General features: G+C 45.1%; 1 pseudogene; it reads right to left on the bottom strand.

The window, feature by feature from the left end:
- Positions 1-513: 513 nt before the first annotated feature.
- The window catches only part of LOC144824313 (histone-lysine N-methyltransferase NSD3-like), a 29,164-nt pseudogene continuing 4,556 nt past the window's right edge, over positions 514-25,121 (bottom strand).

Consider the following 25,121-nt stretch of genomic DNA (forward strand, 5'->3'; position numbering starts at 1 on the left):
GGATTATGTCTTAAATTAGGATTATGTCTTAAATTAGGATTTTGTCTTAAATTAACTTAAATTTAATTTAAGACAAAATCCTAATTTAAGACAAAATCCTAACTTAAGACAACATCCTAATTTAAGACACAATCCCAACGTTACTACTACTAAATGTCTTCTGTGAATACCAAAAGTAGTAAGTTTAGGATTTTGTCTCAGATTAGTTCTGTGAATCGGCCCCTGAGTCTTTCTGAATCCCATTTTTCACCACTACCCTATTCTCTGCAGATCCAAGAATATGGGATATTTGCTCCAAGTTCTCCTCCAGTACATCCTGCAATGTTATGCCACAACCCTGTTTTTCCCCCATTACCATGCCTTGCTCCAGGCATCTAAAACCATGCAAGACATCACCTTGATATAGGTGCTCTAATTCATTTGATGACACTTTTACGGATCTTGTTAAATCAGCACCTGTTCTGTACCTTCCAGGACAAGAAGAGGTAATGGAAAGAGTGAATGTCCTTTGTGTCATGAACTGGAGGTGTTAGGAGAGTTGTGGCTGTTGAGGTTCTCACCAGATGCACAGCTGGCTGTGTTTGGAAGGCCACTGGTGATACGCACACTTGCTGATCCAGAGGTACTGTCTTCAGCGTCCGAGATTTTGGAGTGGCTATCTACTTCATTGTCCTCTATGCAACCTTTTTGTACCGCAGTCCAGCTGCTGCTTCTGGCACCATATCTACTTGTTCTTTTCAATTTTTTTTCTTTGGGGCAGCTTCTACTGAGTTCTCAGAGTCTGAGCGTGTTCTGTTTGATAGTCATAAAGGTTTATTTTCTAAGGCGGCCGAGGACCATGATGTGGTTTCATTGGAAGATTCATACTGAAGTGTTGCTTTTTCAGGTTTAAGGCTCTGGGTAGCAATGATAACAAGTTACTTACCCTCGGTAACACACTATCTGGTAGAGACTATCTAGCTGCAGATTCCTTACCTTTGAATTTCCCAGGCGTCAGGCTGGATCCGAAAACTTTTGCTGAGCAATAACCCTTGCGCGTGCCGTCAGCTCCATTTGGCTCTACTTAATGTTAGCGTCAGTTATAACGTCTCAGTATCTATATAGGTGCCACCCAAGCACACAGTACTTTTTGTTTTTTCACGCCAGAAGCGCAGAGCCACGAAGTAACTAAAGTAGTTGTGTGCAAAACTAGGGCCCTAAAAAGGAGAGTAACCCTAGCCCTACAGCATCAGTCCTCAAAGCGGGGAGGCATGGGTGGGGCTGTAAGGAATCTGCAGCTAGATAGAGTCTCTACCCGATAATGCGTTATCGAAGGCAAGTAATTGTTCATCTGATAGAGACTTCTAGCTGCAGATTCCCTAGTTCTGAATTCGATACTCAAGCCATACCATCCCAGCGGTGGTTTGTGGACCAATCCCTCAAACTAGGAAGTTCTGGAGGACCGAACGGGCAAAATGCCAGTCACTGCAGGCGTGACAGTCCAGGCAGCAGTGTTTGGCAAACGTGTGGAAAGATGCCCACATTGCTGCCGGACAGATGTCCAGGACTGGGACACACTGAGCAAAGGCCGTAGTTGCACACTTCCCCCTGGTGGAATGGGCCCTTAATCCCTCAGGGGGCTGCTTCTTTGCCAGGGCACAACAGATCTTAATGCAGAGAACTACTCGACGAGAGATGGGGCTTTTCTGCACTGCCCTTCCCTTCTTAGCTCCCACATACCCCGCAAAGAGCTGTCCGTCCACCCGGAACTCTTTTGTACTGTCAAGGTATAACAACAACACTCTTTGTTTTTGGAGCAAAGAAGGTGGGCAATGTGATAGATTGATCCAGGTGGAATGGGGTAGTAAAAAGGAAGCCCGGGTGCGAAGCACCACTTTGTCTGCAAAAAACATCAGATAGGGAGGTGTGCAGGATAACGCCTGCAACTCACTCACCCTCCAGGCAGATGTAATCACCACTAAAAAGGTTGTTTTGATGGTCAACTGACGAAGGAGACAGTTATGTAAAGGCTCGAAGGTAGGTGAGGACCAAATTAAGGTCCCACTGTGGCATAACAAAGGGCATAGGTGGAAACAAGAGAGCCAGCCTTTTTAGTAACCCATGTACAATTGGAGACTTAAAGAGAGAAGGCTTGTCTGGCAGCTACAAAAAAGCAGACAGAGCAGAAAGGTAACCCTTGAGGGTTCCCAAAGCAGAGCCCTGCTCGGCAAGGGTCAGAATAAAAAAAAGGCAAGTGGAAAGAAAAGCAGAAAGAGGGTCAATGGACCTTTTAGTACAGTATAATCCAAATTTCTGCCAACGGCAAGCGTATTCGGTCTTAGTGAAGGGCCGCCCAGCCGCAAATTAACGTTACATACTTCAGAAGGAAGGTCAAAGCCATCAACTGCTGCCGCTCAATCTCCACGCATGGAGGAACAGAGTTGACAGGTTCAGGTGGAGAACCCTCCCCTGCTGTCACGACAGAAGATCCTCCTGAAGGGGCAGCCTGATCGGAGGATCGATGCTCATCTTCAGAAGCTCTGGATACCAGACTCTTCTCACCCAGTCCGGAGCCACAAGAATGACTTGGGCCCTGTCGCTCCTGGTCTTCTTCAGAACCCTGGGCAGGAGTGCTATGGGGGGAAAGGCGTACAGCAGGCCTAAACTCCACCTGCGACAAAAGGCATTGCCGAGCAACAGTCGACTTGGAAACTCCACCGCGCAGTATTGCGGACACTACATGTTCTCTTCAGAGGTGAACAAATCTAACCAAGATTCTCTCCACTGATGAAGGAGACTTTGCGCCACCTCTGACTGGAAATGCAACTCGCAATCTGCTAGGCATCGACGGCTGAGTTCGTCCACCCTGGCATTCAAAGAACCTGCCAGGTGCTGAACCATCAGGGTTTTGCCCTGCTGTTGCAGGCATGTACATAGGCGCAGGTCCTCTCAACAACCGCACCATACCCTGTTTGTTGCAGTACCACATGGCAGTAGTGTTGTCCGTGAACACCTGCACTAGGGTCCCCTTGACAGAGGGAAAGAAATGCTTTCAATGCCAATCGAATCACTTGGAGCTCGGACAAATTTATGTGGAGCCCCGACTCCGCCAGAGACCAGTGTCCCCTAATCGCCACCTCTACCAGATTGTCGCCCCATCCCAGAAGTGACACATCTGTCACAACTGTGTGATCTGGTTGGGGAAGGGAGAGGGGTCTGCAGTTGACCCAATCGCGATTTGTCAACCACGACTCCAGATCTTTCGCAGTTCCTTCTGAGATCTGAACCACATCAGTGAAATTTCCCTGATCCTGTGCCCACTGAAACTTCAAGTCCCACTGTAGAGCCTTCCTACACCACCTGGAATGCTTTACTAAAAGGATGCAGGAGGCCATGAGGCCCAACAGCCTCAGAGTCAGTCTCACCGAAATCTAGGACATAGGCTGAAATATCAGAATCATAACCTGAGGATAGACCCGAAACTGCACTGTGTGCAGAACAGCTCAGATGAAAGGGAGCGTCTAAGAAGGGGTCAGGTAATGCAGGAGATTCACCGTAGTCTGAAGGTGGGAGATGACAGCCTGGGGCGAGGATGCTTTCAACAGCCAGTCGTCGAGGTAGCTGAAGACTGCCACCCCTAACCTGCTCAGATGGGCTGCGACCATCACCATCACCTAGGTGAACACTCGAGGGGCACAGGTAAGGCAGAAGGGGAGCACGGTAAACTGAAAGTGCTCGCGGCCTACCTTGAACGTAACGCCTGTGGCCCGGCAGGATGGGGATGTGAAAATATGCATCCTGCAGGTCCAACGCTCCCATCCACTCTTCTCTGTCCGGGGCAGACAAGACCTGAGCTAGAGTAAGCAACTTGAATTTCTCCTTCGTGAGGAAGAGATTGACGGTCCGAAGATCTAAAATGGGCCACAACCCTTTGTTCATCTTCGGAATCAGAAAGTAGCGGGAATAAAAGCCACTGCCTACTTCTGAACATAGGACCCTTTCTATAGCTCCCTTGGCCAAGAGAACTGTAACTTCCTCCTGGAGCAATTTTAAATGATCCTCCATCAGCCGTTCCTGATTTGGCAGAATGGGAGGAGCAAAAGGAAATGCAGAGAATAGCCCTCCTGAATGATCTGCAAGACCCACTTGTTCAATGTTATGAACTTCCAGTGAAAGAGATGATGGATTCTCACGCCAACTGGAGTGGTGTGGTCTGGCAGAGTCAGACTAGGAGTGCTTGGAGGCTGTGGTTGCAGAGGGCAGGGTGGCCAACAACATCTTGCTTCCATTCCAATGTCGAAATTAACCGAGCCCATGTCCCCGAACGGTTTGGGAAACCTGCGCAGGACGGTGGCTGGTATAGGGCTTACACGGCTGGAAAACCCTTCCATTGCCACGAAAGGGGTGACAGGTAGACTGGCCATGAGGAGTAGAAGAGAGGCCCAAGGATCTGGCCTTAGTTTGAGAGTCCTTGAACCTCAATGGGGCCGAATCTGCCTTTTCCCCAAAAAGGCAGGTTCCATCAAAGGGCATGTCCATCAAATTTCCCTGGGCAACACCTGAGAACCCAGTTGTCCTAAGCCAGGCATTGCACCTCAAGGCCACTGTTGTGGAATCCGATCTGCCCAGCGAATCCATTGTATCAAGGCCACACCTTCTGATAATTTTGCTCCATCTCTCCCATCCTTAACTGCCTGAGTGAGCACCAATAGGGCCTCCTACGGGACTTGTGCACAGCACTTGCTCAACCGTCTCCCAAAGAGTGTGGGAGAAATGGCCCAATAAGCATGCAGTATTCACCGTCCGCAATGTCAGGCTGGAGGAAGTAAACACATTCTTCTCAAATGAATCCAGCCTCTTGGATTCCCTATCCAGAGGAGAAGGGAAAGCGCCCAGTGACATAGAGGCCTGCACCACCGATGGGCGATGGTGGCGTGCAATGGTCTTATTCAGAGGTGCCCCTGTGCTAGGCTTGGACCACATGCCTAGAAGAACATCAGTAAGTGCTTCATTAAAGGGCAAAAGGGGTTCTGAGGTGGAATCCCAAGGCTGAAGCACTTCAGTCAGGAGATTAGTCCGGAGCTCCACTGAGGGCAGCTCCAGTCCAAGGACCTTGGCTGCCCTCTTGACCACCACGGCATAAGATGCCCCCTTCTCCATAGACACAGTTGGCAGAGAGAGCATGCCAGTAGCTGGAGAATAATCCCATCCACTAGCTTCCCCAGGTTCCCCATACCAGTCCAACTGTTCTGCATAGTCATCCTGGTGTTCCAGACGGTCCATTGACCCCTCCCATTCCTCTCCTAAACCTAACGCATCCACAAAGTGCTGAGGCGGCAATATAGAACGCCTGGGTTCAATCGACGTCAGAATCGATGTCGAGCAACGTCGTTCTGACTCGGTGTCATCAGGGATATAGATCGGGCTTGCACTGCCGATGTGCACCGGCAGCACCTACTTCGGGTCCTACACTGGGGGAGGTTGTGGTGGCACGACAGGTGTCAACCCAGATCCGAGATCAGATCTTTGAGGCCCCACCGGCGCCATGGCCAGAGCCAATGGCGTCGGAATCTGACAGGGCCCCTTCTGACCCCGCGGGGCCTGAAGGCTCACCAGAGGGGTCGGCCCTCCCAAATACGTGACGCATGGCCTCGTAGAACTCTTTGATCTGAGCGGGGGTTGCGCCGTCTCCTGGAAAAGCAGGGAGGCAAAAAGTCGACCCTGGCTCCGGCTCCACAGAACTGTGCCTAGAGCATCGGTGCTTCTTACTCCGTTGACGGATGAGAGCCGAGATGAAGATGAAATTTGCTTGGACTTCTTCTTTTGCCTCTTCCCTGAGTGTCCCATTTCTCAAGTGGGAAGTAGAGAACTTTGTGATCGGAACCGGGACCTCTGCGGAGTCTCACTGGACGGTGTCAGCTGGTGGGCAGCAAGTAACTTCAAAGCCCACTCTCGTAAGGTCTTAGGAGCCATGGCCCGACAATCCGAGCATGACTTCAGATCGTGGTCACACTCGACACACCACAGACAGATCGGATCAGTGTCTGACATCGTGCGGGGACAAGCCCGGCACAGCTTAAACCCGGTCTTCCTCAACGATATTTTCGCCCGATGTAAAACATCCGGAATTTGACAAAAAGTAGAGGAAAAAACCCTGTCAAAAAGTGACAAAGGGGTAGCTCTTCCTGGATCAGCGCTTTACTGGCACAGAAAGAAAAGAACTGACGTCCGCATGCCTGGGTGGCACCTATATAGGTACTGCGACATCATAACTGTCGCTAATAACATAATTTGGAGCAGAATGGAGCCACCCAACGGCACGGGCAAGGAGTATTGCTCAGCAAAAGTTTCCGGATGCAACCTGACACCTGGGAAATTCTAAGGTAAGGAATCTGCAGCCAGAAGTCTCTATCAGATAATCTTATCTTGTCCCTTGACCAATATCTCTGTTTTGTTGCCCACTCCCTTAGTTGTGTAAACAAACTGGTCAATGAATTTGCCATCCCCTGCAGCACTCTGAAGAGCAAATACATCTTCAATCTTCACCACCAGTGACATGTTACATTTCTGAAGGTCCAGGTCCCCCTTGTGCATCATGATTGAAGGAGGCAGAGATTTCCGAGCAGCAACTGTTTCCCATGCTATTTTAACAGGAAGAAGATCTTCTTCCACACTCACAAGTCTCCTCAGACTTTGTCTCCGCACCTCAGTGTTCAGTAAGGAGGGAGCGGGTGACAGTGGGGATTCAGGTGTCGGACCAGAAGATGGAATAGTTGCTGCCTCAACGTTAGCCTGTTCTGGCTCACTACTTGAAACAGACTTCGACCTTCGATATCTTTCAGACTCCACTTTAGCAGCTGGAGTCTTTTTTGGTTCAGGCAAATGTATTGGCTTCTCATCCACCTAAATGAAGGAATACTGCTCTATCTCTTCTATGCTCATTTTTAGAGCTTTTTCAGCATGGGCAATGCTGATCTCCCACTGTGCCTTCTCCCGCTGAGGTCTTAGTTTTCGCATCTTTTCTTTTTCTGACTGGTTACATGATTGCTTCGAAGCCTCACCAAGTAACTGTTCATACTGCTCATAGCCACCATATTCTCTTATCCGTTTCTCATGAATCCCCCACACCGGGGGACATCCTTAACCACGCGGATTTTACTCCGCAGTACCCTTTCAACACGTCTTTTACAACGCAAGTCGTAACCACGACTTGCGCTGGAGGGCGCTACAGGACAAGGAATAATTTAATTTACTATCCAACACCTTCCCTACTGTACGTAGGCTGGTGTTGGAATAGTAAATTAAAAAATTCCTAAGTCCGCACCCCTACAACGCAAGTCGTGGTAACTACTTGCGTTGTAAAAAACGCGCTGTAACGGTACGCGTGGTAAAACCATGCGTCGTACTGTCGTACATCCATCCACACCCATTCAGGATCACTGCTGAAGAATTGTACATAGTAGGGTGGCGCACATGCAAGATGGTCGTACAGTGGTGAGGGTCACGCAGCCCAGACCATTCAATCCATAATTGTCCGTACATGTGCATGGATCAACTGCATTCGCAGCGCAATCCGTACTCCCTAGAGCAGCGGGGAGCTGATGAGAGTAACGACTAATCCCACAAGCGAAAACAGCAGAGGTAACTCCCAATGTAAGCTGTGAACGCTGAAGAAGCGGAGCGGTTGAAGTGTGCACGGCGCATTCACGCACAAGTCCAGGCCAGTGTGGGGAGTGTGAACAAGTCCGCAACCACATACAGAGTGCCATGTGGGACGTTCGGCGGTTCCGGCGGCTCTTGTCTGGCTACGACCTGGCTGTGACCTCATAGGTGAACTTTCTGGGGTCATACCTGCAAAGAAAGCTACTCACTACAAGGCGGAGAGGCACAGGAGACTGCTATATTTGGCCCCACGGCTGGAGGAGACGCCGACATTGCCCCGTCGCTACGTGACCTGGAGGTGTGGCAGAGCAATTGAGGAGCACATTGCAGCACATATCGAGCCCAAGGCACCTTATTCTGGCAAAGCCATTCAAGTAAGCCACAACAAGCGAGAAGGGGGAAAAATAGCCAGAGCACTGCTGAGAAGGTCCCTCTAGATACGATATACCTGCACCAGCATAGCAGACCCTCGACACTCCACGCAATAGGCGCTGCGCAGCATCAACAGGCCTCAAGACCAGCTGATGATTGTCAGGCCCTGGTAGCAGGAAAAGGCTGAAACTGGATGGAATTTAATGGAGAGAAGGATAATGTAATAGGCCCCAATCCAATGGGGTCATAATGCTGCTACACAAATTAAACTACTGGTACTGTGAAACAACTTGCCACCCTCACAGTTTGAGCTAAGCGAACCGTCCCCCCCCCCCCCCCCCCCGGCCCTGCTAGTACAATAAAAACGAAGTCACGTACAGAGGCAATAACAATTGAGGCGGGAGCTCCAAGATAAAAGCCCAGAGACCTGAACATCGCGACTCGCGAGCAGTACCTACTACTCAAAGTATCTGTTTAAGCCATACAACCTGGGATAATAATAAAAAGAATATAATAACTTGCAAACAGGAGGAGGGTGATGTGCTTGTCCGCTTGTTACGGGGTACTTTCCCCATTACTATAAAGACTACCTGATAAACCATTGCATGATAGGTCATAAAAAACAATGGGCAGAACCGAAGGGAAGCAATCTAAACTGCCCTTCGAGGCATTGAAAACTCCACGTTTGCAACAAGACGATGGTGATCAGATTGGGGCAGATGCCCCAATAGTGATAGATGCGAACGGTGCGGAAGAGAAGCAGCAGATATTTAATACAATGGCAGAAATGATCGGATCTCCCCTACAGGTATCACCAGTCACGGCCATTTTAGAATATTCAGAAGAAATAGTGCCCGCATATAAGAAATACGAAGCGCTGGGGTTGTTAGTAGCTAAACGCAGAGTTTCCTGTAGATGGCGAGCTCCTAAATTCAAAGAATGGATCTAATATTCTGGCAGGAACAATCGCTCACTTATGCGGAATTGCTCCCACTCTCTTCCAGGTCAAAAGATATCTGGGACCCGCTGAAATTGTATTTACTAACTACACTGTCATAAATACAAATACAAGGGGGGAAACAAAAAAAAGGACCTAGAGGGATGCTAGCGAGATAATTGTAAAGATCAAATATTGACATTCATATATACCCCCTCACATGTATATGTCAAACACCGGGAAGGAACGAGTGAACTGTGAACCAAAAGCAAACGCCAGAGATAATAACATACTATTTTTCAATACTGTGATCACACCATGAAACACAAAAGCTTGTAAATGTTCTCTCAAGGTACTAGCTGGCAGTGAATTGGTATCAGTTGTCATTGTAATATGAGCATAAGTGCAGGTTAAAATTAATGTAACTACGCTACTGCTATTATGTTATTTGAAATAAAAAATAAATACATTGTACATGGTATTCACGAACACCTGAGTTAATTTTGCTATGAATTTTTACGTTTTGGATCACAGGAAACCATACATGGCCACAAATGACATATTTCCCCCCTCGAACCAGACAAGATCTCCAACCTGAAAGCAGACTCCAGTTTTCACTTCAACTGAAGGCATGGGTATCTCTTCTTGGGCCTCTTGTAGCTCTGGAATTTTGTGTGTCCTGTGTTCTTCTGAAGGAGCCCATGCAAGCTTACTTTTTTTCTTCATTTTTCTTTTCACTTTTCATGTCGTCTTTTAATGTACTCAGTTGACTTCACTTTTTTTAAAATATCCCCACATGGAGAGGATTCAAACAGTTCCTTGCATTTAAAATAGTTGTAGGTATTTTGTGTTTCATTTCAGGAGAATGAGTCGTCTTATGAATCATTGTTTGCGTAAAAAAAGATGGAGGCGGAGATGTCAGGAGCTGTGGGCAAGGTTTTTCAGCAAGTTTGATTTAATATTTGAATTATCAATGTGGTGATATTCAGAAGGACTAAAGTTCCTATTGGCACCATATCCATTGGATATTTGTGTTAGCCTTTGGATCACATATGGAATTGGTGGGAGAGGGAGAAAATCGTAAGCAAATATCCCTGGCCAGTTTATCCATAGGGCATTGCCTTTGGTTAGGGGTGTGAAAACCTATAGGTGACATTTTGTCCGTTTGCATTGTGTTGTGTTACAAATACGTCTCTCTCTCTTGGGTTCACCACAGTTTTAAGTAGCAGTATTATATTGATTTCCCACTCGTGCACTTGTTGATGTGTTCTGCTGAGCATATCTGCAAAGTGATTGTCCACCCCTGGTAGATATTCTGCTAGGAGGTGGATTTTGTGATATATTGCCCAGTGCCAGATTTTCTCTGATAGGAGGGAGAGCTGGAATGAGTCCCCCCCCCATTTTCTAACATAAGGCATTGCAGTCTTATTGTCTGTACATATCAGGACCACCTTGTTAGGAAGATGTCTGCGAAAAGCTTTCAGGGCTAGTTGAATTCCTACAAGCTTCAGATGAATGTGGAGGTGTTTCTGAAGTGTTGACCATAAACCATGTATTATGAGGCTATGCATATGTGTGCCACAACCCTGAAGAGATGCATCTGTGGTGATGTTGATCTGCGGAATTGGGACTTTGGAAGGCTGACCCTGCAACAGATTGTTGCTGTTTCACCACTGCAGGAGTGATAGATCGCTGGCCCTACCAACACTAGATATTGAAGATGCCCCTCCGCTTGAGAACATTGTGATTGACGAGTGCGTTTAAGGGGACGCATACTCAGTTCAGCATTTGGTACTATAGCTACACATGACACCATAATTACTAGAAAACTCATGAGTATTTTTACAGTGAACGGAGTTTGAGGTCGAAAAAAATCAAGAGGTAATGCTAGCATGAACTTTAATACCCTTTCCCGACTGGAGCACGCTTTGGCTTTGACAGAGTTTAATGTTGCGCCTAGAAAAGGATGTACCTGCAAAGGTTGGAGGTGAGACTTTATAACACCCTAATTTGTGTAAAAGGTTGATTACCTGCTGTGTGTCCTGGAGACATTGCTATTTGGATGGACTTTTGAGGAGCCAATCTTCTAGATAGGGAAATAACATGTATGCCTCCCTTCCAAGACGAGCTGCTACCACTGCGAGGCATTTTGTGAATACCCCATGAGCTGAAGTTACTGCAAATGGTAACACCTTAAACTGGTAGTGCTGTCCGTTGATTTGGAAAAGTAGTTTGTGACGGTGCACTGGATGTATGGGAATATGAAAACGGGCTTTTGAGGTCTAATGCGGTCATGAAATCTAAGTGCTGTAGTAATGGTATCACGTCTTGTAGTGTGCCCATGTGAAAATGTTCTGAGGAGATGTAACTGTGGAGTGGGCTGAGGTCTAGGATAAGCCTTAAAATTCCAACCTTCTTAGGAATGAGAAAGTATGGGGAGTACACTTCGTGTCCCTGGTGTTGTTATGGGACTATTTCTATAGCCTCTTTTTGAAGGAGAGGTTGGACTTCGTCTTGTAGCTGTAAGAAGTTGTAGTGACATATTTTGTGTCTTTGGTGGTATTTGTGAGTTCTAAACAATATCAGCCCTTGATGATAGAGAGAACCCACTGATCTGTGGTGATTTGTGTCCGTTGCTGGTGGAACTGTTGCAGCTGTCACCCCACTGGTGTCATATGTTGAGGGGGATGCTTAGGTGTTCACCGTTTTGTAGGTGTGGTAGCTTTTTAGGTGGAACTATGACCCCTTCCTCTATGGTTTTTATAGTGTGACCTATAGTATGCACCTCTTGTGTAGTATGTCTGATAGGAACCTTGCTGTTTTTGGGCATTACCTGAATCAGTGGATGCTCCAGGTCTTGCTGCCCCTCTATACTGTCCCCTCCGAAAGGAACACCCTATGTTGGGAAATTTTGGAGGGTCCCCATGGCTTTAGCCATATCTGTATCCTTTTTTAGCTTTTCAAGCATTTCATCCACTTGTGGTCAAAATAAATGTTGGCCATCAAAAGGTAGCTTCAAGAGATGTTGCTATACATCTGGCTTAAACCCAGAAACTCTAAGCCATGCATGACGTCGAATGAGGATACTAGTATTTACTTCTCTTGAACTGGTATCACACAATCCAATGCACATTCCTCAACTAACTGAGTCCCCTTATGGCCGTATTGCTCTGGGAGGTGTTGCAATAGCTCTTGCATCTCATCCTATTGGGATCTGTTGTAACGGGAGAGTAAACCCACAGAATTTGCAAACACATAGGCGATTGGCTGTGTTTTCCTGCTGCATCATATTTTTTACTTTTCTTACCTGTGGGCGGAGCATCCCCAGTGCCCTGGAAATTTGCCCTTTTCCTAGCAATGTGTACCACTAAAGAGTCAGGGAAAATCGGACTCCTGATGTATGTCAGGTCTGATGGACACAGTTTATATTTTTTGTCCACTCTAGGGGTTATAACCCTGGACTTTACTGGTGCTTAAATATTTCCTGCGTGATTTCAGCATGCCTTTTAACATTGGAAGGGATTGCACGGTTTTGTGTGATCTGTTTAGTGTCACTAAGAAATCACCCTCACTCTCTAAAGTATGAAGATGTTATGTTATCTTAACTTATACCGCGCTCAGCTGCCCCAGCAAAGGGGCGTCCCGGCGCAATGCAAGGCACCCAAAACACAACACTGTTAAAAGCTAAAGAAAAATGGATCAACGAAAGAATCAAGTAGAAAAGAACTTAGACAAATAAAATAGTCTTAATAGCCCGTCTAAACAGCAAGAGATCTCCAAGGGCCCGGATGTGAGGGGGGAGAGCATTCCAGTACTTCGCCGCTAACACCCGGAAAGAGCGACCGCCAACTCTGCTCAGTCTGAAGCGCGGAGCCGCTGCCAGATTTTGGCCCAGGGATCTAAGGGTCCATGAGGGTACATATGGCCTCAACAAATTCTCCAATATTTGGGGAGATGAGCCCTTAAGGATTTTAAAGGCAAGGCATAACACCTTGAATTTGATCCTCTAGTTCACCGGAAGCCAGTGAAGAGAGCGCAACGCATTAGAGACCGAACAGTACCTTGGCAAGCCAATTACCACTCTGGCTGCAGCGTTTTGAACTCGCTGCAGCCGGGTGAGTTCCGACTGATTAATCCCCACCAAAAGCGAGCTAGCATAATCCAGCCGGGACAGCACTGACGCTTGGACCACTAGCTGCCTAGTGGGGGCGTCGAAAAATTTCATGATAGGTCTTAGGCCTCTGATGATACCGTAACAAGTAGCCGCCACCTTCCTAGTATGGCCAATAAAACTGAGCGTCGGATCCAGCCAAACCCCAAGATTCTTTATCTCCGATGCTGGAGAGGGGGTCTCACCCAGTTCAGGAGGCCACCACCTGTCCCCCCATAACTCCGCCTGCTTGCCGACCACCATGACCTCGGTTTTTTTGGCGTTTAACTGGAGACAGTTGGACGTCATCCAGTTGGCCACTGCTAGCAGTCCGCCACGGAACCTGGGAGCCTCCATGTCAGGGTCTCCACTCAACGAGACCGCCAGTTGCGTGTCGTCAGCGTATGAGACCATCGTCAGGCCCCATTGCTTGACGACCGCTGCCAGCGGCCTCACGTAGAGATTGAATGGAGTGGGACTTAACGAAGAACCCTGCGGAACACCCAGTTCCAACGGATAAGATTTAGACTGGCAGGGCGGAATCGCAACCTTAAAGGACCGATCAGCAAGAAATGAACGAAACCAACATAGGGCAGAACCCATGACACCTACCTCTTCCAGGCGCTGGAGTAAAATCCTATGCAAGATTGTGTCGAACGCGGCACTAAGATCTAATAATAATAGTGCCGCCGTCCGACCCTCATCAAGCATAGACCGCAGATGTGGCATCATCAGGTGGTGAGGGCTTTGATGGATAGAGGACTGGGTCTGTATCATCAACAAATCTGCGCTATAGAGAGCCCATGGGTCTTGTGTATTGTCTGGGTTCCGTTGGGGGTTGTGAAAATAAGGTGTTGTATGGTACCCCCTCCCCAGTATCAATGTCACCTGTTCATGACCGTGCAGGTGATGTGTGTGGCTGCTCTGATGGCACATGTTCTGGAGACTGCGGATGCACTGACGATATCGCCAGTGGTTGTATTATTGGCAGTGTAGATGGAGGAGATTGAGGCTTAGGAGGAGCTAGAGGAAAAAATATAGGGATAGTGCCTCAGTCCCTTCTCTTCTTTTTGGGGGGCTTGGGTGGCTCGGGTTTCTTGAGCTCCTCTTTGAAAGCCTTCATCCATTTAGGAAGTGTGAGAGATATAGGTAGGGGCGATTTTGCCAATACTTTTCAAGTGTCCGGGTGAATAAACAAGGTTTTTTGTCGCTTGTCCAGTTTATCTTGAAGTTTCTCAAGAATTGGTTGAACATGCCATAGTTTACGGTCTGACCCTTATTTTGTGTGTTTCGATGTCTAAGGTGTTTTGGCCGTTAACACGAACTTCGACCCCGATGTCGGCTTTGGTTAATGGCGTTTCGGCCCGATGGCTTCTCTTGTGTGTTTCAGTACTGAAGGTTGCTTTGGATCCGATGGTGGCTGCTTCAACATCTGCAAAAATCTGTATTTTGGCTTAACTGGATTTATATTCGGTGTTAAAGTAATCAACAATTTGGTCTGTTCAAATGTATACAAAATAACAACATGAAAAGCCTTGTTGATCCTTAATCGAACACAAATTTTTTGCACTATCATCATTCATAAAAGAAGTCTTCTAGTTCCTTAGGCTACTGCATACCATCTAAGAACTGTCGTTTTCTAAAAGAGATAGGGAAAGATAGAGACACAGAAATCATTATAATGAAATTGTCATGTATATGTTTGTTTGTTGTTTTTATAATGTAAAAGAACTTTGATAAAAAATGTGTAATAATCATCGTATAAAATAATATAAAATTGAAAAGAAATAATGAAATAAAAAGATATATATTTTCTTAATAAAAAACATGAAGTTTTGTGTTATGTAAACAAAAAATTAGATTCATGGTGTAAGCACTATAAATGTAATATTAGGCACTGTGCCCGGTGCAATACTTTTTCCAAGAAAGTCCCTGTTAGGGTACTATCCTAGTTTCAGGGGGCCCCTGATGTTTTCCAAGTCAGGCTGCTTCGGATACGACACCTTGTGTTGTTTCGAAGGCGTCAAGCCCAATCTTTTTGGTACCGGCACCAAGGAGATTTTTAGGGCTATAAACTTCGACATTTGCCGAATGTTTTGCAGGCAGAGTGACTTAAGTGTGCTCATGAGCCTGTTTTCAGAGACCACCATGGCCCGAGGGTAGGGTGACCAGATTTTGAGAACCAAAAACTGGGAAACGCCAGAAATAAAAAGTAGAACTAAAACCTTTAGTCTTACTTCTATATCTGGCCTGTCCCGGTTTTTGCATAGCCTTGTAAATATGTGGCTTTATACATACGGTAGACTTGCGCACGTGTGCGCCTTACACAAAGACACACACACACACACACATATATATATATATATATATATATTCACTGAAAAAACCATAGGTTATAGACCATATATAGTTAGGAATTAGCATTTAGAAAACCCTATTTTACTCACACAAAACCATTGAAATTCCATATATAGTTAGTTGCACTAAGTATATATCGCGCACCCGCAATCCACTGCTGATGATGTCACATATTACATCATTCATGACATGGTCAGTGACATCACTGATGACATCACTGATGACATCTCAAATGACATCACTGATGACATCACTGATGACATCATCCATTGACTGTGTGTTTCTGTAAAGTTTAAATATGTTTTACATATTGAAGAATGAGTAGATGTATAAGTGTCTGGATGAAGGATTTAGGTGCGTGACTGACTGTATGAGTGAGTGATTAAATGTGTCTCACTGAGTGCATGGGTTAGTGACTAAACTGTCTTAATTTGTGCATCATTATGTCTGTTGTTCTGTAAACTGCTGCATGTGTTGATCAGTAGCTATATGAGTAACTATATGGGTTATTGATTGATTGCCCAAGTATTTGTATGGGAGACTGAGTGTGTGTGTGGCTAGCTGGGAGGTGTGTGACTCTGTGCAGATCAATCTGTACTTGTATCAATGATTGTATAAGAAGGTAAGTATGTGTTAGTATATGTTTGAAAATGTAAGGTGCTCTATGTTTAACTGTATAGACAAGAAAATGGAAGTGTCATTGATTCTTTACAGGACTGACTAGGTGTGTGAGTAACTCCATGGATGAGTGGCAGACTGTGAGTGTCTGTATAGGTGTATGAGTGCATATGATAGTGTTGTAAAGATGAGTGATTGTATGTATGAATGATTGTATGGGTGAATGAGTGAAGGTGTGTGTAGACGTAGCAATCAGTGAGTGCGTATGTAGTAACTAGTATTGGTGTGTCAATGGTTTCAAAAATTATACTCTCTTTTTAACACTGGGTGAAACAGAGGTTATATTAAAATGTGAGGAGATGCATTGTATTGTCACATGAATGATATCATCAGTGATGTGGTCATTGATGTCAAATGAGATGTCATCAGTGATGTCATCAGTGATGTCATTTGAGATGTCATCAGTGATGTCATCAGTGATGTCACTGACCATGTCATGAATGATGTAATATGTGACATCATCAGCAGTGGATTGCGGGTGCGCGATATATACTTAGTGCAACTAACTATATATGGAATTTCAATGGTTTTGTGTGAGTAAAATAAGGTTTTCTAAATGCTAATTCCTAACTATATATGGTCTATAACCTATGGTTTTTTCAGTGAATTTTCAAGGTTTTGTAAATGCTAATTCCTAACTATATATGGTCTATAACCTATGTTTTTTTCTGTGAATTTCATTGGTTTTTTAACAGCTAATATCTGTAGCTGTAAAATGTATTCTTCTTTAAATCCAAAAATATATTTTATATGTTTATGAATAATTCTTTTTTTAAATATTTTTTTTTCTTCGTTCCCGCTTCGCGAATCGGGAAGCTTCCCGTTAGCTGACCTTGATGCCGCGAAATAGACCGCGAGCCGGTAAACGTTTCTTTACCGCAAGTGCCGCGTTAGAAAACAACATCGTGACGCCTCCCGTCCGCATGACGTTTCACGTTGTCGCGTGATACGTCATATGACGTGCTACGTTAGCGAACTGGTACGCGAAGCGAGTCGCAAAGCGCAGGTTTCTGGAAGCAAACCGGGAGGCCCTGCAAAGCGCTTAACGTAAACACAGCAAGTCATGTGACTTGGTAATAACACTTTTCATTGGTTCATTTCACTTTTGGTTTCCTAATGATGTAAGACTAGGTCATATAATCTAAAATGAACACTTTTGATTGGTTGAGAACTCTTGTTTTTCCCAAATGATGAAAATCCCTCCTTCTTTCCTCACTCTGACTTTCATCATTGTGAGAGAAAGACCCTTTGTGATCACTGAGCAATGGCTTCTTTAGTAGCTTCAGCTGGTGCTTCCCCACCACCTCCACCACATCCAAGGAAGAGTGGACCACCTGCTCAAGTTATAATTCAACAAGAAGAAGAAGAAGAGGAACAGGACGACGAGCACGAAGAGAGGCAGTTTTTGCCTGAGCAGCCCAGGACGTCTCACCGGAAAGAAAACTTCATTTGGCAATTTTTTAAAATTCCCAAAGGTCAGAAAAAAGTAAATGCAAGATACGTAACTTGCCTTATATGTCAAGATAGACTGTCCAGAGGAACCGAGAAAAAATACAGTTTCGGAAACTACACAATGCATCGCCATATGACTAGGTGGCATCCTAACAACTACAGTGCTGCACAGTTTCGGAACGACCTAGATAATCTCCCTATTATGGCCAGAAGATCTGTTGTACCGGAAGTAACGGGACCAGAGGGCAGGGAGATGGTGCCAAATATACAAATGAAATTTGGTGAAGTAAAACACATCTGCGTATTTTGCGATGGATTCATTTCCTACGGAGAAAAAAGCATCACTCTGATCAACAGAGCTATTGACTATCATATGCAAGTTTGTACGAAACGCTCAAAATAATAAATACTTATTTTTTTGTTTTGTTGCTCCTGTTGAGCCCTTTACAATGAATCGTTTTCATTGCCCCCTCCAAGAAAAACCCCAAAAAATATAAAACTGTTCAGAAAAATTCAAAAAAAGTAAAAAAATGTTCCGAAAAATAATAAAAAAAATATAAAACAACAAAAACAATAAAAAAAAAAGTTATTTTCAGAACTACCTCCCCGTTATTAAAAAATTGGTACAATATTTGGAACTGTGCCAACCTCTATTTCTCTTAGTTCGCTTCCCAGTTCGCTCGCCGGTATGCGAACCAGAAGCGAACCAAAAACAGTAAGTATAAGGGAAGGAAACAGACACTTATGTTAAAAGAAAGACAGCTATAGGGGAGTAAACTAGAGATACTATTACCCGTAATCCACTGCTGATGATGTCACATATTACATCATTCATGACATGCTCAGTGACATCATCAGCAGAGGATTGCGGGTTTTTTGGCAACGTGCCTTATCCACGGTTTAATAACGCTGCCTTTTGCTTTATATAAGTTTTCAAATTGTATGAAATATATACCAATAGGTCGTTATGAACCTTTAGGTAGTGCTTTTCTTCATGAGGTCTGGTCGCTTCCATACACATACAGATGTTTCAAAGATGATCAAGAAGTTTATCTGAATGGAGAGGAATGCACTGAGACGCCAGATCATTCACTAATGTGTAGGCACATACAGTTACACGGTTCATGCAACAAACACCGACCAAATATGGCTTGCGTGTTGCAAGGCACGCCAGTTCCTGCTATCATCCCCACGTTCAAGTTGTTGGAAAATGGTAGTTATTTGATGCTCAATAATGAAGATTGTTCTGAGTTAATTAAAAGTATTCCTTTTCTCGTAACAGTAAGTGAACGGGTTATTTGCTGCAGAAATGTTCTATTTCCTCCCACACATGAACATAGGGAGTTTTCAATCTGGCCACAAATACCAACCTTGGGACAGATTTCAACGGCATGGCAAGAATAAGAGCTCTTTTGTCTCAGAGAGAGGTGGCCTTGAGTTTGGCCCGTGAAACTTTCGTGCTTCACATAGCGAACACCCGTACAGAGGTGCAGACCCTTTTCAATTCAGATTTGCCTTTCAATTTCAGCAAGATGGTTCCGACTATCTTTAACGCATCCTCCACAAAGACCCTGGCGCACTTTTTTAAAGTTGTTACCAGTGGTCTCGTGACTTCATTTGAGAAAATCTTTGGAGTCATCCCTGCTTCCTTTCATTCTATTTTCTCCACTCTGGTTCGTGGATTGGCATTTTTACTTGCATTACCAGCGGACGCTCTTGTGCTTTTTTACATTTTTAAATATGGATGTCCCTCCTATGCAACCTCCCACCCTGCAGCTGCTGACACTGTTCCGCAATCGCATGCTAGAATATTATGGCACAATGCCGTTGGCGATATTAAGCACGGCATATGGATTATCTTTTCGATTCTCCTACTTCACCTGTGTCCAGCCTGTATTTCACTGCCTGACCTGTAATTTCGATTGGGCCATTGATTTGTGTCTCTGCGGACCGGTTTCTCCTGACGTCGACTTTAATCAGCTGATGACTCCTATCATTACTCACGAGTTGGTTTGTCCTGGCGAAAGGATTATGGCTGTGGCATTGATGCATGGACTACTTGGTCCCTGGAATTTACTGGCGGCAGCACAGTCTTTCTTGGAACAGAGCTTTCTTGAAAACCCACCGAGCTGTCCTCTGATGGTGATAGAGGATCCGGTGCTGGGAGAGCACGTATGTTCTTTTCCGCTTTTAAATTGGATGGCTGAACTGTTTTCGGATGAAGACGGTGACTTCCTATTGGAGGCTGTTGCAGCTTATTTTGCATACGCAGTTATGTCATAGACCTTTTTCATGTTTGATATGCTGAGTACTAGCATTTCATTGACAATTCATTGACTTATTTGTCAAGTTTTTATTATTTACCTTGCCTATTGGCTTAAGACTCGATAAAGTACTTGGCTGTTTTATTTTTCTTTAGCATTAAATTTTCCTAGTTTTTAATGCTTTACCTTGCGGACCGTCCACATATAAACTTGCAATCTGCTCTCATGAGATGGCACTTCTATTATCTTATACAGTTCGTTTCCGGATCATGGGGAGGTGTCATCTAGGTCCTGGATATCTTTACACCGTGTTAAGTTAGCATGGGCTCATTACCGGTTTAAACGCCATTTTTCCTTTTTTGCAACTTCTGCACACGACACTTAGTTGTTGCTTTAGCTTTCCACCTAGTAGTTCATCGTGGTTTACATGAGAATAATATGTTATTGCTCTACTATCTGCTTTGCTTGTTAAACTATATCTGTACAGCGAGTGCTAAAGTTTCAAGAACAACACGATACAGAATTGTTATGAGGTCTGATCTCCACGACTTCATACTCATAACATAAGTGCAACTTCTGCCAATTCTGGGCATGAGGCGGGTTTTATATTGCTTTGCCGAACACACATACACAACAGTTGATGCGGTTCACCTGAAGAGAGAGCTGGTGTATGCTGATGTGATTCCTTCAAATCTAAGACACTAAAGTATGGGCACGCCCTAAACCAACACAAAGAGACCTTCTTAGCAAATAATATAATATGTGTATTAGGGAGGGTGAGATATAAGCAGCCGCGGGCCGTGGAGGGAGTTACGGTGAGGCAGGGAGGCGGGGAGGGGGAGAAGCAGGGTGGAGCCCTCTCTACCTTGCCCCTCCCCCTCCCCGCCTCCCTGCCCCACCGTAACACCCTCCACGGCCCGCGGCTGCTTATAAGTGTTGCTAACTCTTATTCATTTACAGCATGTTAACATACTGTCACCATTCGCTTTTTATGTACTAGTAACTATGCTGGTAATTTTGCTACTGATAATATGTGTACTTGTATTCTCCACCCTGCTTCTCCCCCTCCCCGCCTCCCTGCCTCACCGTAACTCCCTCCACGGCCCGCGGCTGCTTATAAGTGTTGCTAACTCTTATTCATTTACAGCATGTTAACATACTATCACCATTCGCTTTTTATGTACTAGTAACTATGCTGGTAATTTTGCTACTGATAATATGTGTACTTGTATTATCTAAGGTACTACGCCTGAGAAGACGGCATTAGTAAATAAACATTTCAAATACACATGTGTTCTTCTTAACTCCATGTTCTGGTTTCTAAGAAATATATAACGACCGACTGTTCATGAGTTCCACGTACCCTGAGGTACTATAAGTTCATATTCTGGATTGTCTAAACATTGAGAGTTTGTTATATCCAATGTGACACTGTACCTAGCTTGCTAAGGAGTTTTTGATTACTAACGTGAGTTTTGGGACACCCTAATTCGCCGAGGTTCCAATCCTCTGTCCACAGTTCTGTGTGAGAACAGAAACCCTGCGACAGGGGCACCCCCGACCCTTGCTGGAGCTTCATCACACTTGCGATACAACTCCAGCAATGCGCCACCTTTACGGCACAGATACATCACGCATCTGTGCTGTTTTTGCCCCATGATGCTCCGCATTGTAAATGCAGCACACCATAGGTGACGGAACAGCGGCACAGAATGACTAACACATCCCTGGTGATGCGCCAGTCATCATAAATGTATCCCTATGCTTCTTATCTTGTTAGAGATGAACCGCCATATGTATCATCAAAGTTTTTTGCATTTCCTAAATAGCGAACTTTAAGGAATAAATAGCGATTCTTTACCATTCCTAGTTTGCGATTAGCTATTTGCTAATTACAAATTACCCATTCATTTCCTTCATTTCCATAGGGCGGTTGGACTCACTTTTAGCTCGAACGGCTGAATGGATTTCCACGAAACTTGGCAAAATTGTAGGGACTGGTAGCCCGATGTGCCTTTGCTATGTCTCAAGATATATGCTCCAGTGGTTTTTACGAAAATTAACTTTGAAAAATATATATTGGGCTACATTGGCCTATATATATGTTGGAGCCCAAATGTAGCCCAATGTAGCCCAATGAAGCCCAATGTAGCCCAAAGATGGCCGCCAGACACACAAAAAAACAAATGTAGCCCAAATATCAGCCAGATGTAGCCCAACTATACCCCAGTGACAGAATGACCAATCAGCTTCGCAAACCTCCGTTACGCGAAGCGGAGCGCTGTTACAGATATATATCTTTTTTTAAACGTTAATTTCTCAAAATCCACTGGAGCACATATATTGAGACCTAGCAAAGGCACATCGGGCTACCAGTCCCTAATATTTTGCCAAGTTTCGTGCAAATCCATTCAGCCGTTCGATTATTATTATTATTATTTTTTTTTGCCCCGCGGGGCCCTTTTAAAACCTCCACATCAAACCTAGGGGGTCAGCGAGGATCTACTATGCCCCCTTATAGTTATTTCCCCCTTTGTTTTGACCTCCTCTTGTCTCTCGATCCTACCGAGAGACAAGATGGCGGCCGCTACGGACTTTTTGGAATGTTGACAGACGCCGGAGAACCAATCAGCTTCGCTTCACAAAGCTCCGTTGCGCGTAAAGTACGCGTCCTGGGACGCTGCCAGGTCCGCTGTTACAGATATATATCTTTTTTTAAACGTTAATTTCTCAAAATCCACTGGAGCACATATATTGAGACCTACAAAAGGCACATCGGGCTACCAGTCCCTACAATTTTGCCAAGTTTCGTGCAAATCCATTCAGCCGTTCGGGCTAAAAGTGAGGCCAACCGCCCTATGGAAAACTCAATGTTAAAAACACGTTTTGGGACCCCCCTTTTTTCTCAGCCCCCCCTTGACGAACCCCCCCCAAATTTTCAAGGGCTGCTCAGAAACAAAATGTGCCATTTTCCTGAAAATTTCAGCCAATTCCGTCCACAAACGCCAAAGTTATTAGACATAGAATTTTCAAAAATCCCATAGAGAAAAAATCCTAACTATATATACCTACTGGCGACCGCCAGTAGGTAATATAAATATATATAAATATATATATATATATATATACATATACACATACATACATTTACAAGGCTATGTTTATTTGATATTATCTATGGCAGGATGGTAGGACCTCCACCCTATGCCCCCTACCCTTCTCTCCACACGGTCTACCCACTGCTGGGAACATGAAGCCAACTCCTCCTCTTCTGCCTGATGGAAACAGAATAAATTACTTGATTTTTTTCAGTCTTCTGAGTTGCCTATGTAAAGAGAGCATACACCTTCGGTTTTTCTTACAGTTGCAATTACCTGACCTTTGCCCGGACAACCGGGACATTTATTCAAAATGAAGAATTGTGTCGGGACACCGGGACAGTCCACCAAAAAACGGGATGTATGGTCACCCTACCCGAGGGCAGTGGGGTTCCAGAAGGCGTCTTGAGTATTGTCTGAGTCCCCTTGGGGGTCGGGAAAATATGGTGTGTTGCATGGTACCCCCACCACAGTTTCAATGTAACCTGTTCATGACTGTGCAGGTGATGTGTGTGCCTGCTCGGATGGCAGATGCGCTGGGGACTGCGGAAGCACTGGCGATATTACCAGTGGTTGCATTATTGACAGTGTAGATGGAGGAGATTGAGGCTTAGGAGGAGGTGGAGGGAAAAATATAGGGCTAGTGCCTCAGTCCCTTCTCTTTTTTTGGGGGGGCTTGGGTCTCTTGATCTCCCCTTTGAAAGCCTTCTTCCATTTAGGAAGGGTGAGAGATAAAGGTAGGGGCGATTTTGACAATACTTTTCCAGTTTACGGGTGAATAATCAAGGTTTTTTGTCACTTGTCCAGTTTATCTTGACGTTTCTCAAGAATTGGTTGAACATGCCTTATTTTACGGTCTGACCCTTATTTTGGTTGTTTCGATGTCTAAGGTGTTTTGGACGTTGAACTTCGACCCCGACGTCAGCTTTGGTTAATGGCGTTTCATCCCGATGGCTTCTCTTGTGTGTTTCAGTGCTGAAGGTTGCTTTGGATCCAATGTTGGCTGCTTCGGCTACGACACCTTGTGTTGTTTCGAAGGCGGTGAGGCCGGTCATTTTGGTACCGGCACCAAGGAGATTTTTAGGGCTATAAACTTCGACATTTGCCAAGTGTTTTGCAGGCAGGGTGTGTTCATGAGCCTGTTTTCAGAAACCACCATGGCCCGAGGTAGGGTGACCAGATTTTGAGAACCAAAAACCGGGGAACGCCAGAAATAAAAGTAGGACTAAAACCTTTAGTCTTACTTCTATATCTAGCCTGTCCCGGTTTTTGCTTAGCCTTGTAAATATGTGGCTTTATACATAAGGTAGACTTGCAAACGTATATGCGCGCCTTACTTACACACACTTACACACACACTTACACACACACTCACACACTTACATATATATATATACACACACACTTACATATATATATATACACACAAACTTACACACACACACACACTTACACACACACACACTTACTTACACACACACACACACGTTTATTTAACTATATCCATGGCAGGATGGTAGGACCTCCACCCTATGCCCCCTACCCTTCTCTCCACCCTGTCTCCCCACTGCTGGGAACATGAAGCCAACTCCTCCTGTTCTGCCTGATGGAAACAGAATACATTGCTTTATTTTTTTCAGTCTTCTGAGTCACCCATGTAAGGAGAGCATACTTTTGGTTTTCCTTACAGTTGCAATTACCGGACCTTAGCCCGAAAAACCGAGACATTTATTCACAATGAAGAATTGTGTCGGGATACTGGGACTGTCCAGGGAAAACCGGGACTGTCCAGGGAAAACCGGGACTGTCCAGGGAAAACCGGGACTGTCCAGGGAAAACCGGGACTGTCCAGGGAAAACCAGGACGTATGGTCACCCTACCGGAGGGCAGTGGGGTTCCAGAAGGCGTCTTAACAGTTTTTGTTGGGTTATAGGAAACTTTGACTGATGTACTCACGTCCCCTTGCGTGGATTGATCAGGCTCAGAATCAGAGCTGTCACCACTAGCAGCCAGCAGTATGAAGATGTCCACTGGCCTAGTCTGAGCCTAAGTGTCTTCGGCTTCTTGTTCTAGCTCTGTCGAATGTTTGCTGAAAACATCGGGCATACACCTCTGCAATGTGGAGTAGGCCCAATGACTCATCAGATCTACAAAGAGAAACTTAATTCAGG

This window comes from Lissotriton helveticus, chromosome 3_1 (assembly GCF_964261635.1).
Source record: "Lissotriton helveticus chromosome 3_1, aLisHel1.1, whole genome shotgun sequence".
NCBI classification, from domain to species: Eukaryota; Metazoa; Chordata; class Amphibia; order Caudata; family Salamandridae; genus Lissotriton; species Lissotriton helveticus.